The 24,342-nt window shown below is 46.8% G+C and overlaps 2 long non-coding RNA genes across 3 annotated transcripts in view; one reads left to right on the top strand and one right to left on the bottom strand.

Annotated features, from left to right (window-relative positions):
• Window positions 1–3,003: 3,003 nt before the first annotated feature.
• LOC146442418 (uncharacterized) lies at window positions 3,004–4,890 on the bottom strand. Of its 2 annotated transcripts, none has more exons than XR_014850255.1 (3): window positions 4,557–4,890; window positions 3,448–3,543; window positions 3,004–3,102 (listed from the first exon to the last, which is right to left on the bottom strand). It is a non-coding gene; the product is annotated as an uncharacterized LOC146442418 (long non-coding RNA). The 2 variants fall into 2 exon arrangements; XR_014850256.1 differs by having other exon boundaries at window positions 4,076–4,890.
• Window positions 4,891–5,385: 495 nt separating this feature from the next.
• The window catches only part of LOC146442419 (uncharacterized), a 125,116-nt gene continuing 106,159 nt past the window's right edge, over window positions 5,386–24,342 (top strand). Inside the window, exon 1 of the long non-coding RNA XR_014850257.1 lies at window positions 5,386–5,570. This is a non-coding gene — a long non-coding RNA (uncharacterized LOC146442419). The remainder of the gene's footprint in view (window positions 5,571–24,342) is intronic.

Consider the following 24,342-nt stretch of genomic DNA (forward strand, 5'->3'; position numbering starts at 1 on the left):
AACTTTAAACATGAGTGCATAAATAGCGACTGGTCCTGAGAGGAGAAGAACACCAGGTCCAGTACAGGTTTCACACACCATCCCCCACTTCCCTCCTGTTGCTGGAGGAGCATTGTGCATTGCCCAAAGCTCAGGTTGTGGCTTGGTTGTGTCAACAGGCCTGTCGTGACAGTCCAGGGGCTGCCAGTGTCACTCTCTTGAAGATTGTTCACATGAATGTTGTATATTTGTTATAGATGAAGAGATTAGTGTAAAGGCTAAAAAAGGAAAGTAAATAGAAAGGGAAGGACCCTGGGGATACCACAGTGGTGTCTGCCAGCTTGGCTGGTCCAACCTGTTTATAATGTCTAACACAATCACAGGTGCCAAAGAATAACCAGTAAGTTAAACAGTTTCCTCTTTGAGATTTAGCAACAGGATCTTTGTGTGAAGAAAGCAGAGATCCTGCTGTTTTCCCAGGGGCTGAGTGCTTCAGACACAGGGAAGCAGACAGCAGGCTCCCTCCTGGAGAGTGGTGGCATTTTACCTGCTCTGTGCATCCTCTGCTGCTGTTGAGACACACAGTTCTGCTGTGGGCACAGGGCTCTCCTGTGACCAGACCTACAGCCCTTATCTCTCATCCAAGGGTGTCTTCATGTTCCTGGTTTTCTATCCCTGCTGACAGCACCACTTTCACTTCCTCTCCCAGGCATGCAACTTCTCTTGTGATCTTTCACCCTTCAGACCAAACAAACTACTTCTCCCCAAGGATTTAGTCAGTCCCTTTCCCAGGGGCTTCCTGGGAAATCTGGCTGGGACCTGAATGGTGCTGCCTCCCTCTCTCTTGAATTCTCTCTTGTTCACAGCATTTGTTTTTTTCACTAATAATGTTAAACCTCCAGCTCACAGTTTTGATAGCCTTCCCCCAAACTCAAGCATGCTCACCTCTGGATCGACTTTCCAACTCTAGTAATGCAGACATTTGGTTTTACTTTATTCCAGTGCTTTCTTCTTTCTTAAATCACATTCAGACTAGTAATTCTAAATACTCTTCATAATCTCTAATGGAGCCTTTGTACATCCCTGCTCTACTAGTTCAGTCTTGCTGCACACACAGAAAGGCATCTCTTTGAAAAATCATAATTTTTAATTTTTTTTAAAATTTTATTATTATTTTTAAAGGCTGCAAACTTGAGGCATCTGAGGCACATGGTAGCTGGGCCATCAGTGACAAATCTGTTATTTCTCTGCTTCATACCAACCCCGAATATCCTCTTTCTATGCTATGGAGTCACATCTAAGCTACCCAGACTCTGTTCTTCATCTCACATTGAACACTGAGAGCACACAGAAGGCAGTGGAAGTCTTTCCAGCAGGTTCATAAATTTTACAATCTTTATTTTTGCTGTTATTGTCTCCTGCTCTGGGCTCTTAGAGCTTTGTCCCCACCAAAATCACAGGTGAGTCACCATCACCTAGATGGATCACTGTTTGGGTACAGGAATGCATTTTCTTTAAATTGAGTACTTAAATCAAAAAACTGGGAAAAGAAATTAATTATGATAAGCACCATTGCATTTTCCCATTGTTTTATCACAGAATGGACTTGATATTGGTAAATACAGCAAGGAGGTATGCAAAAGAGTGAGGACAAGAGCTGGTTGTGTCAAATCATAACACCTGGTGCAGAACAAATGGGTGTAACTGGCTGTAAATACATTCAGAATGACAATTAGGTGGTTTCTAATCTTCAGAGAAGAAGAGCTCCAAGATAATATCCAAGGAGGTGATGTGAGGACAAGACACTGATGTTCAACTTAATACCTTTATGGGCAGGCTGATGTGAAACATTGGTTTCTTTTAAGAAAGGAGCAGATGCAATGATTTAACCCTTCCTCTTGAGTGTCTGAGATGACTGAGGGTTTTTTGGACAGTTCTGGAATTAACCTGGAACAAGCTTAATCCCTGGACAAAGGAAGGTATAATTACTGCTATGATTACACAGTCAGCTGATTTTTCTGCCGTGTGTCTCCATGACCCATGTTTGGGGGGAATGTGTGGTGGTTTGCTCCAGCCTCTGCTGCACCTACCTGCCCTGGCTCATGATACTTCACTTTCCAGCTGTCACCTCTGTGCTCTGGTAACCTCAAAGAATACATCACAGCTCTCCTTGGCTCCACTGGCACGGATTAAGAAGCACTCATGTGATCCCTGCTGCTGGCAAAGCTTGTGGGGTCACAGGCAGGGAAGCAAAAGCAGAGTGCTGGAGGGTAAAATGCTTCAGCTGCCACAGCCTCGTTGCAGCCTGACCCTTGCTCTTTGCCTCAGATCTTCTTTTGGCCTCGAAAGAGTGTGCTGCGTCAGTTGGCCTTGACTTTGCTCTGTTTAATTTGCAGAGGTGAACTTAGAGCAATGCAATTGCCTTGTGTAAGTTGCTAAGCTGTTGTAAGGGTGATTACGCTTGAGTGCTTTATTGATATGAGACTATTTAGATCATAATATGAGATTATTTTAGAGTACAAACACTAGATAGTCTGCAGGGCTGAATGATAAGAACACAAGACACATTCTACATGCTGGTTGAAAGAGGGTCTTTTTGGGTTTCCTGCAAGGGGATGCCCTGGTTGTGATGGAAACAGCTGGTGTCTCCATGGTTGCTGAGGCTCCAGCTGTGCCATCACCTGGGGATATGCTTAGTAGTCAGCTCTCACCTCTTTGCCAGCCTCCCTGCAAAGGTATAATGGGTGGACTGTGCATTTCTATGGGGTGTGGGGTCTGACTTCCAAACCCCAGGACTACCTTGCAGTGGAGGAGATCAGCATGTTCTTGTGCCACAAGTTGCAGAGGTTCCTCTGGGAGCCACATCTGGAGAACCTCATGGTCTGACTTCTCTGTGTGTAAACAGGAAAACATTTTCACTCCTCTTCTGGATATTTTCCTGGCTTTGCCATGCTGGGAATTGAACATGAAAATACCTCTCTCTCGTCATAGCATACAGAGCTGTGTTCACAGCCATGCTGCTGGTGCTGGGCAAGTGCGTGGTGTCAGGAAAACCTCTATTAATTTGAGCTGATGTTTTAACAGCAGATTCTCTATGTGTTTTGCCAAGGAAGGAAGGGAGTCCTAGGGAGAAAGGAATGAAAACTCAATTTTCAGAGCTATTTGATACATATTTCTCTTTTGCTCTGGCAGCCAGGAGCTGTGAAGGAGGCATCAGGACCCCATTTAAGGGCAATGCCCATGTGAAAGTAGAGTTATAATTTTATGTCACTGCTTCTCCCAAACTCCAGAGTGGGAATGGGCTTGGAGAAAAAAGTGTATCAGACTGCTCCAGAAAAAACTGTGTCAGTGTGCTCCAGAATAAAATGTGTCAGGGTGCTCCAGCACTTGGCCCTTTTCAGCTGATAAAATGAACCTTTGGTCTCATGAGTAACCTTAGATTTTGATCTTTCTGCTGAGTTCACTGACCGCGGGAAGTCATTTATTTAGGACTTGGTCTCCAGCCAGTTGTAGGAGTATGGCCCAAAGTGATCTCCTCTACCTCTCTTCTGCTGCAGCAGTTTGCTGAAAGGGACAGCACAAAAACCTTCAATCTAGCTGCTCAGGAGGGCTCCCACCTCTCTTGCCATGAGCATGTAAAACCTTGTTTTTCAGTCTAGTGTTGTACTTGTTAAATTGCAGAACCACAGAGTTGCAGAATGGATTTATATCATAATTTTGTGCCTTTTGCACAAGCATTTGCTTGTCCTGTAATGACTGGGTAGTTTTTGCAGATCAGCTCTTTCTTGAAATAGTCAAGGCATTGTAGGAGAGTTGGGAACATATTTACTAATTAAATGGAGCAGCATGTGTTATCCACATGAAGATGTCACTGTGCTGGGTAGAGACAGGCTCTGTGCAGAGGCTGATTAGCCTGGTGTGGCAGTGGCAGCTCCCAGGCTGGGCACCACAACCCACACAGATGCCAGCATCCTCTCAGGTTGTACACACTGCAGAAATGACACTGCAGCTCCCAGCTCGTTGCAAAGGTGCTGGCATAGCAGGATGCTACGTTCCCTCCTGGACAAAGCAGTAGCAGTATGGAGAAAAGTCTCACATGGCATTGAGGCTTCTACTTCATTTTAGGTCCAGCATGGAATCAAGGGGATATATTTAATTTTTTTTCTTAGTTTGTTAAAAAAATAAAAAGTAACAAAAAAATGGAAATAAAGCTTGTTCTGTTCATGTACTGGAGATTTGCTGTTTTCTTGTTTCAACAGTCTGCAGCCTGTTCTGTATTCTCAATGCTCTTTCTTCAAGTTCTTGGAGGGCTGCAAAGCTACTTTCTATATTTGTGTGTGGGACGCTTGTATCCCTCTCTCCCATGATAATTTGGAGGCAGCCATGATATGTCAGCACTTGGGAGAATGGCATAAAAAAAAAAAATTCAGGAATTCTATAATAAGTAAAGTTGCAATGTCCAGGAGAAACGGGGCCGAAGGCTTCTGTTGGGCTGAACTACTGTGGAGGATGAGCAGTGAAGGCTCCCGTGCTGCCCATCCGCTGATGTTGAAGCTGATTCCGATTTTCCGCGGCACCTTCCTGTCCGAGGGAGCCGGACGGGGTCCCGTAACCTTCCTGCGCACTCTGCGCGCCTCCCCGCCGGCTTCCCCCGCACCTGCCGCCGGCAAAACTCTGCTCTTCTGCTTAATTATTTAAATTTCAAGTTACGCCGAGGCGTGCATGGCCATACTGGCGGTGCGGTGCGGTTCGGTGCAGGCTGCGCCGTTCTGTGTGATGCCGACGGTGCAATGCGGAGCGGTGCTGGCGGTGGGATGCGGAGCGGTGCGGACAGTGCGCGGCAGGAGAGCGGTGCGAGCAGTGGGATGCGGGGCTTGCGGTGGGATGCGGGGGGGATGCGGGGGGGTGGGATGCAGGGGGCATGCGGAGGGATGCGGGGCAGGAGCGGCGGCGAGCTGTGGGATGCGGAGGAATGCGGTGGGATGCTGGGAGATGCGGGGGGATGCGGGCAGGAGCGCGGGGCTGGTGATGGGATTCGGTAGGGTGCAGGGTGGTGGGATGCAGAGGGATGCGGTGGGATGCGGGGGGATGCAGAGGATGCGGTGGGATGCCGTAGGATGCGGGGCGGTGGGATGCAGAAGGATGCGGTGGGATGCGGGGCGATGGGATGCAGAGGGATGCGGGGCAGTGGGATGCAGAGGGATGCGGGAGGATGCGGTGGGATGCAGAGCGATGTGGGGGGATGCAGAGGGATGCGGGACGATGTAGGGGGAATGCAAAGGGATGCGGTGGGATGCAGGGGGATGCGGTGGGATGCGGGGCAGCAGCGCGGGGCGGGCTGCTCGCTGCTCTCGCTGCTCTCGCTGCCCCGGGCTGCGGCCGCGGGCGGCGGGGGGCGGTGACGTCACAGAGCCGCTCGCCAGCACAGCGTTCCATTGAGCCGAGCGCGTGCTCGGGCGAGCACATGGGCAGCGGGGCCCGCTCGGCTCGGCTCGGCTCGGCTCGGCTCGGCTCCGCTCGGCTCGGCTCCGCTCCGCTCCGGGCCCAGCCCCGGCCCCGGCCTGCCCGACCCCTGCCCGCAGCGGGCCGCGGTGAGTACCGGGGCCGCGGCGAGGGCGTCGGGGTGCGGGACAGGGGGGATTTGTTTATTTACGGTTTCGCCTTTACTTTCCCCGATCCCCCGCGCTGTTATCCGAGTCCCCGGCGGGGCGTGCGGGTCGCGGTGCGGGTCGCGGAGCCCGGGCGCGGGGGTAGCGCGGGTGGGGGGAGGGGAGGGTGCCTTTCGTGCCTTTATTTATTTATCTTTGTTAAAGCGCTGGGTCGCCCGTGGCCTAAAAATAGCGACTGCACGCCGAGACCCGTGCGGATGGGGAGGAGACGGGGCCGGGGCAGCGTCCGACGGCAAGCACGCCGCGATGGGGTCGCGGTGACCCGGAGCGCTGCGCCCATCCCCCGCGGCTCCCCCAGCCCAGGCTGCCAGACCCGGGCGGGGAGCCGCGGAGGACGGTTTGGGTGCCCACCCTCGCGTCCCGCGGTGTGAGGAGACCCCCGGGGCACGGAGGTGACGGGGTGTCCCCGCGGTGCGGGGCTGGACGAGCCCACCGCAACTGCGCGGAAAATGCGCGCTGCGCATAGGCCGGGGCGCGGAGCCGGCCTGCTGCCTGCCCTGCTGCCCTCCCTGCTGCCCTCCCTGCTGCCTGCCCTCCTCCCTGCCCTCCCTGCTGCCTGCCCTGCTGCTGCTGCTGCCTGAGCGTTCGGGGTCAGCTGAGCTCTAACCCGCAGCGCTCGGCCACCCTCAGTGTGGTCAGCCTGCTCCTGAGCTGGGCATCAGGGGGGCCTGAGGAATAGAATGGGAAGATTCTTTGGATGTTCCACGCACCGTTTTTACAAAGGATTTTTTAGGCCGTCTTTTCCTCAAAAAGTTGGTTAGGGTTTTTGAGTACTTTAATAGGCCTCATTTTATTTTTATGCCTAAATAATACTGAAGTGTCTCACCCATTGAGAGGGTGCTTTAGGACTTGGATCTCAGTCTATTAAACTGTTGGTTGCTGCATCTTAAAATATCATGCGGAGAAATCCCAGCAGAACCGAGAACTGAATCTGAGAGATGCTGCCGGCCTTCAGTGAGATCTTTTCAATCCCATTCTTGTTGACAAGTTTAGACATGTTGTCCTGGCCACGGATCTGGTCAGACACAGTGAGTTGTGAGCCCTACACTAGTTCCTCTTTACCAAAATGTTAAAAAATTTGCTTTATTTAAGTCATTGTTTTGGAACAGAAGAGCTTTTCTGAGGGTGTATTAGAATATGTTAGCCATTGCTAAATACAAAGAATACAATATGGTTACAGCTGTATGAGATGGGAATGTTTATTTCTTTACAAGAGTAGAAGTGCAATGTCACTAATGCCAGTTTGGACCAACTGCAGTCCACTAGTGTGGATTATTTTAAGCCTACTTGTATACATTGTGACAAATTGAGAGGATATGAAAAAAGTGTAGCTCTGAAGTGTGGATGTCGCCAATAAATAAGCATACAGTCTGATATTTAGTCGTATCATAAACATCCAGTTTCCTTTTGATTGTGATTTTAAAAATTATTTAACCAATACGTATGTTTTCCAAACATTTGGGGCAGTAAGATGCTCTTTTATGCTAGGAGTTGCATATCTCTGATAAATGCCAGCTTGCAGTCCAGGAAGGTTCAAGTCATTTTATATTCACTATACATCATTTTAGGAATGCACCTCTAACTTTATTCATTCCCCCTCTCTCTTCTGTCTCTCATAGCATTAAGTCAGGAGTGTAACTTACAGCTGTCTTAGGATTGTTACAATTCTGACTGGTCTGTCGGTGCCTCAGTGTATTTTAAGTTATATTAAGGTAATTAGTGATACAGGTGCAGTTTGTCAGCCAGTGGGAACACCTCTCTACCTGTTTGGAGTGAAATGTACAAGTGTGTCTCACGTGCCTGGGAGGCTCTGCCTGCACAGGGACAGCAAGGGCAGTGCCAGCTCGCTGTCTCTGCTCGGCCGGGAGGATTTAGCATCGTTAGATGTGCACGCTGATGTCCAGCCCACGTCAGAGCGGCTGCAGCAGCGAAAATCAGGAAGGGCTCAGGCCTGCCGCCCTCGAAGGGCCCATCTGTTGCTGAGAGGAATCCTGTGTTCAAGTTAGTTTGTAGATTGGAATATTGGCTTCCTAGGTGAAAGTGCACGCTTGGAATATAACTTTGGCTGGAGCTGGTGGATTTCGGAGGTGATGGTGAGCTGTGTGTCCTGACGGCAGCGTGCCTTTGTGGCTGTGTTGTGGTGTGCTCTCCTCTCTGTGTCCTGCACCACCAAAGCCCAGTTTTTTCCTTCATTAAGAACTTTCATCTTCTAAAGTTAGAACTTATGCCTAATTCTTTGCAACATTTGAACTGTATCTTCCTGTTTTTAATCATACTGTTTTACAAAGGCAGCTTATGCTTCCTGGCTGTATATATTTCATTGAGGTTTTTTATGAGGAATTGCTGTCAGGGAAGGCTGATGTGGAGCAAGGCTAGGGAGAAGTGTATCTGTGTACTTTCAGGGTATGGGTGCATCTTGTGTTTGTTTAGCACCTTTCAGCTAAACGTGTTTAGTGCATTATTACAATATGTCTTTTTCTACAAGCCTCTTTCTACAGGTTTTTTCAGTAATTAGCGGATGCAGCTCTACTCGGAATTATAAGGTCGTACTTAAAGTGTGACAGCTTGAAAAATAGTAATATTTTTTCCCCATTGGTCTCTGCAGACAATAGTGCAGGCAAACCATGGGAATATGCTGAGTTTTCTGACATGGGAGGTGTTCCTGCTGCTTGCAGGGTTGCTGGGGCTTTGTCTTTTGCTCCCAGCAGATGAATTTAGCAACGTCTGGTGTCAGGAACTCGTGGTGCAGTGCACTGCAGCTGTGTGCCAAGCAGTTCAGCAGTGCACAAGAGTCCCTCAGAGCCTCAGTGCAGCCTCTGTGCTGCTCTCAGTGCATGACTGCTGGAGATGCTGGGATGGTGGGCATGCCACCCTGACCCCTCGCTGCTGGCCAGGGGCCTGGCTGGTGTGTTGTCCTGCTTTGTGAGCCAGGAAGGGTGCAGAGCTGCAGACTGAGCTATCAGAGAGGAAAATGCATACCTGGTCAGGAAGCTTTTGCCTTTTTGCAGCAAGGTGATACTGATCTTATTTTGAAGTACAGCACGTTGTTTTCTGTCTCCCTGCTGGCTGGTAGCTTTAATACTGAACACCTGCATAGTTCCTGGTGAAATTTATGAAGAGTAAGGAGAGAATAAAAACATAATCTGTCTCTTGGACTCATTATTACTGTGTACAGGGCATGCTTTCCCTTGTCACAGCTGCATCTGTTCCTGAGATTGTCCATCTTCTTACGTAGCAAAGTGCTCAGTGCCCTGGCAAGCAGTGCTGCTGTGTGCCTGCATATGGCTTTCTTATACCTGGGGGTGCAGTGCTTGCCATTTGCTCGCCTTGTGGGTATGGTTCAGTGGAGGACAGCATTTTTCTGAGCTGCCAGTGTCGCAATAAAGCGGTGTTCTCAGTTCTCTCTCTCTCTGGCAAGTGGCAGAGATTGTTTGGAATGGGGCTTGCTGGTGGTGTTTTTTCCCTGTCACTCCAAAGGGTGACAGGTAAAAAACACTGAGATGGTTACCTGGAGCATCAGCTCCCTTCAGCTGAACACAGCAGCCTCCAGTGACTCAAACACTGGGACTGGCCAGGCATTTGGAGTGGTCTGGATGTGTATGATCCAAACCATCCAGATGTGTATGATTAAATGTCTTTTAATGCATGCCCAGATTGTAAAATTCATTTTGTGAATTCAAGGTGTGGATGTGAATATCAATGTGGAGCTCTATCCTACAAATCGGGGTAGGATACCCCGAGTACTGGGAGTATACTGCTTGAGTATCACCCAGGTTTTCCTGGCAGGTTTGAACCACCCCTTCTGATGCCTTGTGCTGTCACATCTTCACTGCTATTGGTATCTTATGCTTGTCAGCAGATACTACAATTAAATCTCCCATCACCTCAAAGGAAAAATGATCTATGAATTACTGCTGGTATAGTGCATCATGCAGGAAGGGGCTTTTGAATGCAGCAGTGACAGGCAGAGCTAGAACCAGTGCCTGGTAAATAATTCAAATCAGAAATTATGGTGAATTAGAAATTAAAGGCAAGAGTGATTAGCTGCTGAAACAAATTGCCAAGAGAAGGGGCAGATTCTCTCTCTCAGTCATTTCCGCCTTAAAACCTGAATCGGAAGAAGCAGTAGAAGAAGCTTTGTATAAAAATTATTGGCTAGGTTCCTGCAAATCAGCTCATTACAAAGTTCCTGGACAAGAGAGGGGAGGTTTGACCATGCCTCTCACTATGAAGTTTGGTTGTGTGGCCATTGGGAGCCCACCTGTGCTGCTGGGGAGTGGGCTGAGCTGAGCTGGCATGTGTGGAGCATTCAGACAAGGAAGAGCAGCCCAAAGCCCTGGAAGGACTGTGGATTTGCATGGAGAGAATGTGTTTGCCGTGAGATATTTGGAAATCAGCCTTTTGCCACCTCTTTTGCTTGTCTTAGTCAGGAATACCCAGTGCAAGCTCATGTACCTGGCCAAAAGCTGCAGGATTTTGAGAGCTTTTGAAGGGAGACATTTACATCGTTGGGGTTGTCATCTATCATCTGGGGGCTTACCTAGGCACAGGACCCAGCTCCTCTTCTAGAGGTAAGAATGAGTAGCACAGAAGCCGAAAGAAAGCCCTAAAAGGCTCTCCTGTTCTGGGGAGAGGAGATCTCTACTGCAAGAGGAGTACCCAGAGCTGTAGGCTGTTTCCTTAGTGGCAGGTGCAGAGCAGAGCTGAGTGTCAAGAACCACATCCCATCATGTAGTTTTTAAAGCAGCTTGTAGAGATCCTCAGCACAATGTGGGTTGTGCTGGGAGCCCCCAGATTTTGAAGTGGTCCAGTGGATGGATTTTAAGGTGGAAAACTCAGGTCCAGAACTCGTAACCACCCATCATCATCCAGCTGGACAGTCCAGTCTGCTTCTCCCTGGCTTTCTCTGGAGGGCTGTTGTGTGCTGCCTGGCTTCCATGCGAACCTGCTGGTTGGCTGCCTCATCTGTGCTTTAGCTTTACTGCTGGAATGCAGCTGGTTAAGGGGTATGTCAGGCTAGTAACACCACTGGTGTGGATGCTGCCTTTGTAAGGTAGCAAATCCTACAGGTTCAAAGTTATTCCCAAGCAGGCATGGGACAGGTTGTCTGCTGCCTGCTTCTGTGCTGCATGCCTTTTGTCTTGGGCAATTTTGTACCTTTCCTGAATTCCCAACAGCTGGATTTAGGTTGCTTGCCTCACTTTTTTCCTCCCTGTCAGGAGAACTAAAACTTTAGATCTTTTTAGCTGTGCCGCAGGGATGATGTCCTGTGAGGTCCTCAGCTCGTGTTGGGGAGCTATTCCCAGCACCTTAAAGCAGAGAAGAAAAATCCCATTTAGGAATACTAATTTTTTAAAAAAGCAGCAACCTGAGACTCTTGATTAGCACTTTGTATTTTAAGGCCTAGATTTGATCATACTGCAACCATCTCACCTTGAAAATGTTGGCTGAGCAAAATCCCAGCCAAAGTAAAAGACATTGCATTGCCTTGCACAGTTCCCTGCCCAGGTAGGGAGTGAGCCCTGTATGCACAAGGGGAAGGGCTGTTCTAGCTGTGCAGGGAACACGTGGTGCAGGAGGCTGGAGGCTGTTACTGCCTCTGTAGATTTATGAAAAGTGTCTTTTCCTGTTCATCTTTCAGTGAGGTGCTGTCCTTGCAGCTTAGTTGGATCAGGTATCGCTGTCCCTGCCGGTGGTGCAGCACTGGTGTTCATGTGGTGTTGTGTGTGTGTGTGTGTGTGTGCTGGTTTACATGGTGGAAACAGCAGTCCTGGGCTCCTGGCTGAGCCTGTGGGATGTGGAGCAATCACCAAAGTCCAGACTGTGCTTGAACCCTTTACATCTCCCTGACTGGATAAAGCATGGATCCCTCCTTGCTAATATTGATGTTTGGTGGTGTTATTGTTATTATCCTCATCAGTGGAACCATCATTACTATTTTATAAGCTGTGTTGTAAACATAATGTTTATTGTACAATCATGTAGTCATGCTGTAGCAGTCTGTAGATGTGATGTACCAAAACCCCTTTAAGCTTCAGCTGGGGCTGTAAATAGGCACTCACAGCTATAAGTGCAGTGGCCTGTAATTTAACATGCAGAGCTACCATAAAAAGCTACCATACATCCTTTTGGAAATATTTAGCAATGTTTCCAGCTCTATTTAAATAATAATAATGGGGTGTTTAGTTTTGGTCCTCCTTCATAAGAGTAGGAAAATCTGAAATACATTTTCCCTGAAGTTCTCCTGGGGAGAGCAAAGGCCAAGAGCTTTATGCAGTGGCACAGGCAACTGGGATGATACTGAGGGGTTTTAGAAGATCGTGTTTGCAGTGTGAATTGCTGGATCTTTGGATTTACAAGTATCTCACATCTTGTTCTGGTTCTTCTTAGTTAGCTTTTGGGGGTAAGCGAAGCTTTATATGTTTCTTAACTGTTAAAAAGGCTGCTGTTAGATTAGGTAAAAATACGAACAAAAATTTACATACGCTTGGTGTTACAGAGGAAAATAATCAGCCTGTTTATGAGCTGGGATGTTGGACTGGAGACCCCAGAGGGTTCTTCCCACCAGCACATCTCTGTTTTCGTGGTAACGATGCAAAACTGAAAAGCTGAACTTCAGGTCTCTGTTTGTGGATAAAGATGGAAGGAGGCCCAGCTTTCCTGAATACACAAGAGGAGTAAACAAATGTGGTGAAGGTAAACAGATTCAGAGAACTAATTTGTCTTGAAAAGTTTTCCTTATTTTGGGTTGTTAGCATGAAGACTCACCAGTTCTGTTTGCTACCAGCATTTTGAAAAGATGATTGGGTTCCCAGTGACTGGCCATGGGGAGGATTTGGTGGCTCAAGCCAATTTACTCCCCCCAGCTTCTACTCTTCTGCTTGACTCTTTCATCTGCAAATGTGTTGGGTCAGCCACTCTATTTCATACTATTGTTCACAGTGTAGAATAGCAGAGCTCTAATGTCAGGACCTGCAGAGCCTCATGGAAACGTCTGAGCTCCTGTGCTTGACATGGTTGGAAATGGCAGGGATGACTTATGTAGGTTGCTCTTTAAGGGGGAGGTTTGGTGGCTGCAACCAGCACAACCAGACAGAAAAAAAGCTCTTGAAAACTTCTCACCAAGCAGCTGTATGTTTCAGGTGCAAATGTCTGGAAATAAGGTCTGGAAATAAGACCTTCCTTAGCTTCTATTTTACTGTGACAGGTGAGTACTGGCTTTTCATCTTTCATAGCACAGTCAATGGCCATTCTTCATCTGGAGAAAGAAAAGGGAAGTTTGCAGTGATTTTGTAATTTTAATTTTTAGGGTAAGTGTATTAAGTACAATCTACAGGTTATTAGGTGCTAGTTTGAGTGTAACTACTTTTGAGACAGGTTGTAGCCTGTTCAGAGCTCAAGATGTTGCCATTAGCATAAGGCACAACATTCTGTTCCCTGGGGGTTCAGCCTGTACCCCTCTGTTGGTACTCACTATCCCTGCCTTCCTGATAGATCTCGATGACCTGAGAGACTTTTAGCAAATACTTTATTTTGCGGGATATTTTTAATAACTTTTAATGAGTGTTTTTCTTGGGCAACTTTGTGAGACCAATTACAATAAATAGGATTTAAATTCTGTACCTCCCTCTGTTAATTAACATCACCTCATGGATTACAGCACTATGGTAAGGAAATGTATGGAGGGGTCCAATAACCTTCAGTCACTTGTCCAGATCCACTAAGACTGGGAGAGCTTATGGTTGTTCTCGCTAATGCATGTCACCTGTTTGTAATAATACTAGGAGTGCTAATGTTCATAGTGATAACTACCTATATCTTGTTCTGCTTAGAGAATCTGGATGCTGAGAAGGTATAAATGTTGTCTCCACTGTGGCAGCAGAAAGACAGCTCAGGGTTGTGAAGATATGAGATACCATCAGGGATGGCCTGGCATGAAAATCTGGGCTAAATCTATTTAAGGCTTCCCTGGGGTGTGACAAAGCCTGTAAACCCATGAAATACTGCTCATGACATTAATATTTTATTTGAAGATACCCAGGGATTTTGATGCCCATTAGAAGCTGCCAAGCGTTAAGGTTGAACTCCTGTGGCTGCAGTTTCAGTGGAGGCTTGGCCAGCAGAGCAGGTCTGCATAGAGGCTCCTGACCTCCTTCCACACTGACAGGGCACAGTGGCACCAGAAGAAGGAGCTTGAAGTCACTAGTGAGGTCTTTGAAGTGGCTGGTATGGCATGAGAAACAGCGAGATTGCCTTCTGCCACCAGTCTTGGCACTTGGAGCCCCACACTGCCTTGCAGGAGGTGACCTGGCTGGGCAGCCCAGGCCCAGGAGGCCTCAGTGTGATGATGATCTGTTTAAACTTTTTGTACCCAGCTGCTGCCAGGGAGCCAAGTTCCTGAACGCTGTTGGCTCGCTGATGAGGAACATCTCTCTGAGCTCCAGCAGTGCCCAGAGCACGAGCAAGGGGGTGAAGAACCTGCTGCTGCCAAGCTGTCCACAGCTGGTTGGCTGAGTGGGAGAGTTAGGAGTGCTCTTGACTTTCTCCTCGTGATAAACTTTCTTCTTCTGGTGTTTCTGTTGTCTCTAGCTGTTTAGCAGGTCCAGCACCTCTTCATGGGAAGAGTCCTCGTCTTGGCCTTGACAGCAGCAGTGATACACTTGTGTAGGGAGCCTGGGAGTGAAGGGAGCACCAGCCCATCCAGAAAACTGTAGCCCATCTCTGCTGTGTGTCTTTCTTTGTTGGCTTCTGTTGGAAATACAGATAAAATTTTGAGGTCTTGTGCTCTCTTGTTACTGTGCTCCCTGAATTGCCTCAGGTAGCAGGAAGACTGCTTAAAACTTTGTGCCAAAGGCCATAGGAACTTCGTGCAAGGAAATGAAGCTGTGCTCTCTGAGGGTCCAGTTTTGCATAAATTGTGCAACCCCAAGAGATAAGGATCACCACAAACCTCATAATATTCTGCTCCAAGTTATGTTCAACTGAAGGTCCTTTTCCTAAATATATAGCAATGTTTTGTGTGATGTTTAAAGACAGTTAAGGAACACACAAGCAGAATGAGACCCTCCACTGCTGGGCAGGAGGAAAGAAAAGAAAGAGTATGTATCAGATGTGAGTTCATCAGCTATTACAGTATCGTAAAGATAATATGATGATGACTGCAATGTTTAAACAGTATTGAGAAAAATGCATTTGACTGCAGTTCCAGTTACCTGCAGTGATTTGAGCCTTTTAGGATATAAAAAAAAAGTTAGGAAACTGCAAGATTAAGCAATGGGCCAAGACATCCTTAGCTCTGCCCTCTCCTTGTTCACCCATTTCAAACTAGGGTTAATTATGAGAAATTTTCTTCAGTCACAAGACTGGTTTGTAGCACTTTGTTGCACTGACAGGTCAAAACAAGCTCTATTATCTAGCAGATGTGTTAAATGTTAAATTATTATTTTTTTAAACTGTGTTGCCTCCTTTATCACCTGGGATGGTCTCACAGATTCCAAGTTAATTAACGTAGGACTCTTGGTCCCCATCTGTTTTGTACGTCTCAAAAGGGGATATTTAAACAAACTAGCAGTTAGAAGAGGAATCTTGAAGTCGAGATCATGGTGGACATTGTGGCCACTTTAGTTAGGGGTTATTTTTGTGTGGTTTGATGGATGTGGTGGTTCTGATGTGGGCTACTGCTTACTGCTGCTTGTTTCAGTAATGGGGGATCTTTACACCATATCCATTAGTGGTTTAAGTGGGAGTTCAGAGGACAGGGGATGGCTGGGTCTTTGCTCATGCTGTGTTGTGGTTGACCCCTTCCCAGCTTCCTGTCTAAAGCAGGATTCTTAGATGTGCCCATCCAGGATTGCCATGTATGGTGAGTTGACAGTGTCTCCTTTGGCAGGGCTCCATCCTGGTCAGCCTGCCTTATTTGCTTCTGCTTTCTATCTATATCTTGGTTTTACCCTAGGTCATTGGGTCTCTGGGACAGGGTCTGACCTTTCTGTTCTATTTTTATGTAACATCCAGCACAGACACATTTGGTATCTCAAGCTCTTGGTGGTGCTGTATGTAATGCCAATAACTAACAGTGCTGTTGTTCCTCCTGGGCATCTGTGGCTGTCTGTGCACACGATAACCATAAACACGCTGCTGTAGAGTGAATTTTCATACATAGCTCCTGTGTTGTTTCAGCTCTGAATAGAAGTAAATGTGGCAGCCAGCTTGGTACAAGAAGTGTACAGAAAGCATTTCCATTCCAGTGAAAATTGTCAGTGCTGACCTGGCTGGTGGCGAAGATACAAAATCACAGAAATCATAAAATGGTTTTGGTTGGAAGGGACCTTAAAGATCATGTAGTTCAAACTCCCTTGCTGTGTGCAGGGGCACCTTCCACAAGAGCAATGCTCAAAGCCCCATCCTGTGTGACCTTGAACACTTCCAGGAATGCGGAATCCACAGCTTCTCTGGGCAAGAAGTGCCAATGTCTCACCACACTCACAGGAAAGAATTTGCTTTTGTTCAAGACAGTGTACAAGAAGCATGGTACAGTTTTTCTACTTGTGCTTATGTGAATATATCTATATATAAGTAACATTTCGGTGTATTTTATATATATACAAACGTATGTGTGAAAGCACAATTGCCTGTGTATCTCTAATTTTGCTTCTTCCTCCTAGTTTCTCTCTGCTTCTTTGTTTCTGTTCCAGTTTGTGTTTGAGTGTTATGCCTGTGGTGTTTGTCATAAGCCTATTTCCCTTTTTTTTCTTACCTTCTTTCCCCTTTCTTTTCTCTTCTGGCTTTTCATTCTTTACCTTCTTGTCCATGTATTTCTCCTCCAGGTTGGTTTATAATTTCTGTTCTGTGTGGCTTCTCCTTTCTGTCACCAGGGCATGTTGGCCAAGCATACTGTTAACCTCTCAGCACACTCAAAGAGTTGGTGGCCTGAGAATGATATCAGCTGTGCCCTTATTTCTTGGAAAAAAGGAATAAGAGAGTTGGAGCTGCTCTCATTTCCCTTCTTTCTAAATGATTCTCAGCCCAAATGTTTTGGTTTCCCTTGCCTGCTCTGGATTGCAGCTGCTGTGGCTGAGTAGATGTTTCTCAGATCTGATGGTTAACAATAAAATTGAGGTTAACGGCCACAGTGCTTCTCCCCTGCACCTCGGGCTCAGTGGTGTTCCTTCCTTGGTGGGTGCAATCTGCACTCCAAGTCCAGACTCTGCATTCTTTTTGTTACCTCTTATCTTTCTGCTGCTAATTTTAGTCACCTTCTCTGTCGTGCTGCAAGCCCGGGGCTTTTCCACCTGTTTTCAGCCCTGTTTCTGCCCTGCGGGGGCTGAGACCCTGGTTGTGGTGGTTCTGGGAGGACTGCCATGCCCTGATGGCAGAGCTTTTGGCTGTGGGAAGAGTTGAGCTGGTGGGTTTCTGTGTGCATTGATGGTGGTGATGGCTCGATATGAGCGATCCCCATCCCTGTGAGGAGATGCTGCCCATGAAGAGCAGGCGGGCAAGAGCTGGGGACACATCCTGTACAGTGCTTCCCAGTCTGTGCACGCAGGGAGTGCTGCCAAACTGCGTCTTTTAGGGCTTGACTTGTAGACAATAAAACAGCGTTTCAACTGCTTTCGATTATAGAAACAGAGAGATCTGAAATCGGGAAGGGCTTTGATGTTGGTGATCTGAAGAACATGCTCAATATCTCTTGACAGCAGACATTTTATTCTCAGCTGCATCAGCCTTGCAGCAAGCGCATTGGTTGGGTGACATTGCTTGCACAGCTGTTTTGGTTTCTTTTTTTCTCCCCAAAAAAATCCCAGGAGTCAGCACTGCATTTCCCACCCTGGAAAGCTGACGTTGCTAAGTCCCGGTTTGTGGCATTGGTTATTTTCTGTGCCTGGCAATTCCTGAACGTGCCCAGCCAGCACTCCCTGGGGGTCAGGTCGGGTGAGCTCTGCTGAGCGTGGTTTAGGGATGCAGATCTGTGGAGGGGCTTTCCTTCCAATAGATGGAAAGAGTTTTTTGTTTGTTTCTTGGAAAGATGTAACCCGAGCAGAAAATTTCAAGGGATGTCATCAAGGTGAATAAACAGAAATCGTACTCCAGACTGTTCCCTTCATGTGGCTGATGATAATACGTGAAGCTTCTTATGTGAAATGTGAACACTCAGTGTTGTGTTTCATCCAGAATGACGCTTCATTTTTTTTTCCTTCTTTTCCCCCCTCTGCAATGCAGACTTTTCACAAGTGGTGCAAGTGTCCTGTGCCTCTCACTCCCACCCCTCAGCCCCCCTTGGACAAGGGGCTATTTCAGGCCATACTTATAACCTGATCTGCTGAAGCCTCTTGCACCCAAGGATGATTTAGTGAGAATTGTTAGGGTGATTTGCTATTCTCAAGACACTTGGGCCTGATCCTGTTTCCCTTGCTTGCCCACATGGGGATTTTTTTTTTGTCCTGGTTTAGTTTGGCTCAGGAATGGGCTGTTTATTTCCTCATGAGTTTGGTGCTGTCAGTCACACACAGCAGTGGCACCTGAATTTCCCTAATAGCTGTAGCCTTGGGGTGGTACACTGAGTGACACTGGTGGACACTGGGGCATGCCAAGGACCTTGCCTTGGAAAGCTTAAGGAGCAGATCATGGCTGAGGTAACTTGACAGCTCAGAAAATTTGTTTCTAAAGCCAGGTTTACCTAATGCTGAGCTGTCACTGTGCAGGTCCTCCCAGACTCAGTGGTATGGCTTGCAGTGCTGCTGGTCCTACATTTTTGGGCTCATTTTTAGTAGACTTACTATGCTGGGACAGATGCTCATGTTGTTCTTAGCCAGCATCCTGTCTCTGGCCCTGGTCAAAGGCAGGTGCTTCAAAACAAAACAGACTGTGGGTGAAAGTGAAATAGATGGGCAAAAAGTAGCCAGATCTTATGAGCAGTTTTCTACCAAAACATTTCAAGCTCATGTTGGCTTGTGCCTGAGTCATGCCTGCACACTGGAGGGCTTGGGGGATGAGTTGTAGGTGGCAGATTCCAGCTAGTTTACAGCATCTGAACAAATAAATCTTTCCTTTCTTCCCCTCCAGTATCTAAGTGTGTGGCCTTTGCTACTTTAGTGTCTCTTTTAAGCAGCTTTAAAGTTTCTCTAAGTGAAATATGTTTCTATGCTGCTGTTCAGAGATAAATATAGCTGATGAGTTGAAAAAAGGCCATAGTATGTGTTATGTTGCCTTACCCAGTATTTTTTTTTCTTTTTGTGGTGATTCTGTTCTAACTCAAAATGGAAAATCTCCTGAAAGATGTTATTTTTCCTGTTAAAAGAAATTGCATGCCAGAATACCATTCACTGCCCTATGCTGCAGCCAGGAAAGGAATAACCCCCACAGCCCAGTGCTGTGTGTTTGGAAAGCGGGTGCATTTGCAGCTGAGCCAGCTCTAATAATAATAATTCGTGTTGAGAAGCACAGAGCAGCCTGTGATTAGCAAAATAATTATAGCAGGGTGTATAAATTGAGAGGTGGGGTTTTGACAAGGTGAGAGGAATGCACACTGCAGCTTCCTGGGGCAGCAGTGAACTCCTGTCTTCCTGTTGATGTTCTCCCTGTAATGTTGGGAGCAGGAACTGTGTGGAGCAAAACATGCCTGTAAAATGATGATTGCTTTTGAGTTTTTATGGTAAATTCTGGTGATGAAAGAACAGCCAGAAAACTTGTAAATAAGAGCTTTACACTGTTCTCTGCTCCCTGGGGTAATTTTTTTTTTTTAAAGTTTGGATGCAATTGTTGGATATGTTTTCTTGGCTTGTCAGGAGGCCAAACTTTGACTATCTTTTGGCTCTGGAACCTAAAAAATAGCCTAGGAACCCTTCCAAAACTTCTCCTTCATGGATGCTGGTTCAGATCTGGGTCACTAGGATGGAGAAAGATGTCTCTGTTACAGGACTCTGCTCTGACATGTATAAAGGAAAGTTTTCTGCTCATAGCTGGTGACTCGTTGCCTTAAAATCTAATCTGTGCTGCTGTCTAACAATGAGCAAAGCATTTTACGCATGCTTTCCCCTCTGCTTCGTCAGCAAGGGCAGAGTTTCTCCCAGGCAGCTGCTGTGCTGGAGCTGCTAGCCCAGGGCAGGTTGGGAGGTGGCACTGGGCACACACAATTGCCATCAGCCATCACTGGTGCAAGGATTTGGGGTAGAGCTCACCCCAAAGGCATGCCCAGCACCAGGGCCTGTTGGAACTGACCTAACCCAAAAAAAGCCAGCAGAGCTTGGGAGGTGCTTCCTAAGGATGGTGGCAGGATAGGCATCCCCAGACAACCAATCTCTGGATAGATCTCCGCCTGGGTGTTGCTCACTTTATGTACCCTCCCTGTAACGTAATTTATCTGCAAATAAATACTGTACCAATAGAAACAAGTCTCTGAAAAATAGGTTTAGACTAAAATGAATAGGGGATATTCTTAGTCTAACTGAAGCCAGATCAATCTCTTCCAGACTTCCTTAAATGTTCTCATTGGACTCATACAAGTAGGGTTTGAATCTTCCCCCATGATGCTTGCCACTGTAATAGACAAATAATAACAAATTTTAAAAGGTGCTTTAGTTAGGTTTGTTTTACTTGAGGCAAGCAGGTGGAGTGCATCCTTTGATCCTTCCAATCCTTTGTTTGTTGTGATTTTGTGTTTTTCTTTCCTGTATCTCTTTTGTTGACAATAATCAGAAGGACATGTGTGTCCATGCCTGTATGTTCATGTATGGATACACATGCCACACATTTGCATAGACTTACCTTAAGCTTTTTCTGTATTATTAAACACATAACTGCTTTTTTTTCCATGTGTCAGAGACAGCTGATATTGCCTGCGTCCAACTAAACAAGCCACTGAGTTAATACCACCATGTAAAGTTCAGGAAACCCGGTGAACATTTTTCTAATAAGAGGATATTCTGGTCCTCTTGATAATCAGCCCCCCCATTGTAAAGCCATTTTGAGTCAGAGGTTTAAATCTTTGTTCCAGTGGAAAAGTTTTTTATCGGCAGTGCAAACAAGCATTACATTCTGGGTATTTTTTTTAGCATAGTTGCTTAAAATAGCACAGATTCTGAATCCAAGGGAAGAGAGAAGTTGAAACAATAGAAATCATGGTTTGGTGGCACAAACCTTTTGCCCCACCCCAGCTCCTGCTAGAAATTTGGCAGAGGCAGCAGGCTGGGTTTCCTTACTGTAAGACACTGAATCACAGGCTGGTGATTGCTCTGGGCAGTTGGGTTTCTGTCTCTGCTGGTGGTCACCCTGCTTTCATTTTGCAGATGTCATAATGTGGCAGTGGAAGTCAAAACAATGCCAGTTTCATGCAGATTTATTCTCCTGCTTCCTTCATCACTCTTGTATTTGAATGCAAAAGGCTTTTCTGGAAAATGTGCATTTTGGAAACATGTTGTCCCCATGATTTTGGGTTTTGCCCCCTTTTCCTTTCCCTTCTTCCCTACTGCGAGTAGGACATTCCCAAATGGGCCCAGTTCCTCCCACCAGTCCAGCACAACTTATTCATTACCTTTGTTTTCAGTGGCTGGGGTTGCCACGGCAGCAGCAGCCCATGGGATAATGATTTTGTCATCATGGCAGAGCAACAGAGTCCACACCTCAGGGAAGGTATGACTTGTGTGTTGGTGAGGTGGCAGATGGCTCAGAGGAGATGGTACCCAGGTCAAGGTGAGCTGGGAAACTTATCCCAATTTTCCTGTGCTTAGAGGATGCTCCTGGATGCATGGTGGGTTTTTTCAGCAGGATTGCATCAATGGAGCTCAAAGCTCTTAAATCTTTTGCTCTTCATTCTTAAACAGTCTGGTATTGAAAGGTGGCCATGCATCATTTTCAGCTTCGCCTTCTCATCCAGATGTTGATGCTGATACTGCTGTAGCAGTTGGGTACCACTCAGATGTGGCATCACCCTTGTGCCTGCTGTACTGCAGGTGATGGATGTGCTGCCTCCAGAGCAGCCTCTTCCTTACCCTTGCAGGTCCTTGCTGGGACCTTCTCCTGGCAGGTGGGAAGAGTTCTGCTCCTATCTGCCCTCAGCTATCTCGGTGCATACCTCTGCTGTAAGCACTTCACCTGAGCAAACAAGAACGGCACTTTGATTTCTGCTTTATCACACAGGAATGGCAGCCATGGTGCAAAGAGCTTTTACACCGAGCAGGGGCTCAGATTACCTTTCCTTGGTCCTGGGTACTTCCTTCATTCTCCTGACTGCAATATTGAAGCATTTTTCCAAAATTAAAATGTGACACCAGTCTTATTCTTCCCTAAAACAGTCCCTGAGGATGGAGGAACAGCAAGGTTAGCATCTGGAGCCAACACAGTTATTATTGATGATGCCTTTAAATGATTAAACTAATTTTTCTTGCATTATTTAGGGAAATTATGATATTCATCATTAATGGAAAGATGTCTGGGGAAATGTGCATTCACAACTGTAAATACCTTTTCTCCTCCTTTTGTCACTTGCTGCCTGTCTTCTCCCAGCTCGTTTGTCATTTTGGAGTCAGTGTTTGTCCTTCTGTCAGTGCCTCCTGCTGCCTTCCCCCTTGATGTAGGTGACTCGTGGTTGCGTAAGGGTGAGGTGACTTTTATTCTAGACAGGTGACTTAATTTTCAGTGTCACCAGGACTTACATAAGGGATGTAGTAATCTGGATAAGGAAATAAGGTTTAGAAACTCTTAAGTACAGTTAAGAGCTCTTTCTAGCAAATGTTGTTCATACTCATGTTCTTTATATTACTGTCAAGGATAACTGGAATCATGAACAACCCTGGCATTAGTTCTGCTTATCTCCCCACGACATGATACAGTACTATAGCTGGGGTTTATTGCAAAATGAGGCATTGTTAACAGATAATGTGGCTGGGTCAAGGCAGGCTTCCTTCTGCAGAATATGGGAGTCTCTTTGCACCAATTAGTTTTACTGGCTCCTTTGCACACAGCAGAAATACTGTTTACAAGGGTGTGATTTTAAACATGAAAGTGTCATTTTTAGCTTACTTGCTGTCCCACAGGACATCAACATCTATCAGTGGAGCTTGGGTTGACCTCCATATAGTAAATTCAGTCTTCAAAGGTGGTTGTCTTAAGTCATTAATCTAAAAATTATTTTTTAAATAAGAGGGTATTTAGATGGAATCCCAACTGCTGATATTCAGTCTTTTGACTGAAAATGTATGACTGCCTCATGCAGAGTGGTCCGGAGAGATGAGGCAGACAGGAAGAATGCAAGGTGCCTCCAGGCTAGGCTGGGAGATGAGAACCTCAGCTTCGAAGGGGTTTGTGGAAAGGTTGAAAACTACACTAGCAGTCAGTGCCTTCCTCTAGAGCATGCAGAACAAAAATAGTCTTAAGCAAATAAACCCCCAAAAAAATCAAACTAGGTAAGAAGTTCCACCTCTTCGTGCTTCTTCCTGCCTTTACTAATCTTTATTTCTGGTTTTCAGACTTAAAAATCATTCCTATGGGAGCCTGGTAAAGGGTTCTTGATTTTGTAACTTCTCCCCATGCAGCTCTATAAGGGAAAGCAATTTCTTTGTTACTTTTTCACCCTGTTTCATTGACATGAGAGGCCAGAGGAGGTGAGAGGTGCTTCTCACCTGACATCTCAAGCTTGAGTGCCCTCACAGTGTTTTTGTGGTGAGAGTGGGGCAGCACAAGCAGGCACCTCACAAGTGTGTGGCAGCCTGGGAATGTAGTGATTTTGTAGTGGACCTGGATGAACGTCCCTCAGCTTCTTCTGTACTCTATGTTTTGTAGTCCTCATCCTTTGGCCAGGCTGCTGAACCCCAAAGCACTTGGTTATGCAGGGCACTGTGGTGGTTCTGGGGGAAAGGAGGCCCCATTCCCTGGCTTTCCCTGCCAATCGGTTCAAGTCCAAGAACATAAGGATTTATTGTTTTTCTTATTCCACCTAATCTCTCTACAGAGGCTCTGTTTAATATCTTACCCTTGTTTGAAATGTGGAATTAATCTGCTGCTATTATTATCCCAACACAAAGGGGCCACGAAACTCTTACTTCAGCCCAGCCCGAATCACTTTGTGCTGGGGATCCTGGCTGTGGCATGGGGCTGCCCTGGCCACAGCTTCAAAATAATGTTTCTCCCCTTATTCTGCAGCTACAGATCCTTTTCCTCTAGAGATTGTGAATGGAGTGGGAGGGTGTACAGGATGCTTCTGGGGGCCTCATTCCCAAGGAATCTTTCATCACCAGTGATGCAGAAAGTGCAGAGGAGACATGGGGTGGTTTCCCTAGCTAGAAACCTCTCACACAGCTCCACCGCCTTGCTTCTGGATTCCTTCCCAGCAAACTCTAACCCATCCCAGGAGCTAAACTGGGTCCTTTCCAGATGCTTCTTGTAATCATCTCGTCACCTTCTTGTGACTGGCAAAAGACTGCCACCTCTCTGAAGCTGCAACCCCGCACCTCCTGGGAAGCACTTGGCAGCAGCTGTCCCCTGTGCCATGGATAACATCACATTTATCCCCTTTGGGCTGTGCCTGCACTCACAGATGGTCACGGGGCTGTGCTGGCTTTGACAGTGCTGAGCCTCGTCACAGCCACGTGGTCCTGGGGTGCAGCACTCACTCCCTCCAGCCCCTGCTTTGGTGGGGAGCGGAGGAAAAATCCCCGGAATTCTTCACCGCTGACTGCAAAGGGCAATTATTTAATGGGAT

Source organism: Lichenostomus cassidix, chromosome 2 (assembly GCF_008360975.1).
Source record: "Lichenostomus cassidix isolate B80296 chromosome 2, HeHo_3.0, whole genome shotgun sequence".
NCBI classification, from domain to species: domain Eukaryota; kingdom Metazoa; phylum Chordata; class Aves; order Passeriformes; family Meliphagidae; genus Lichenostomus; species Lichenostomus cassidix.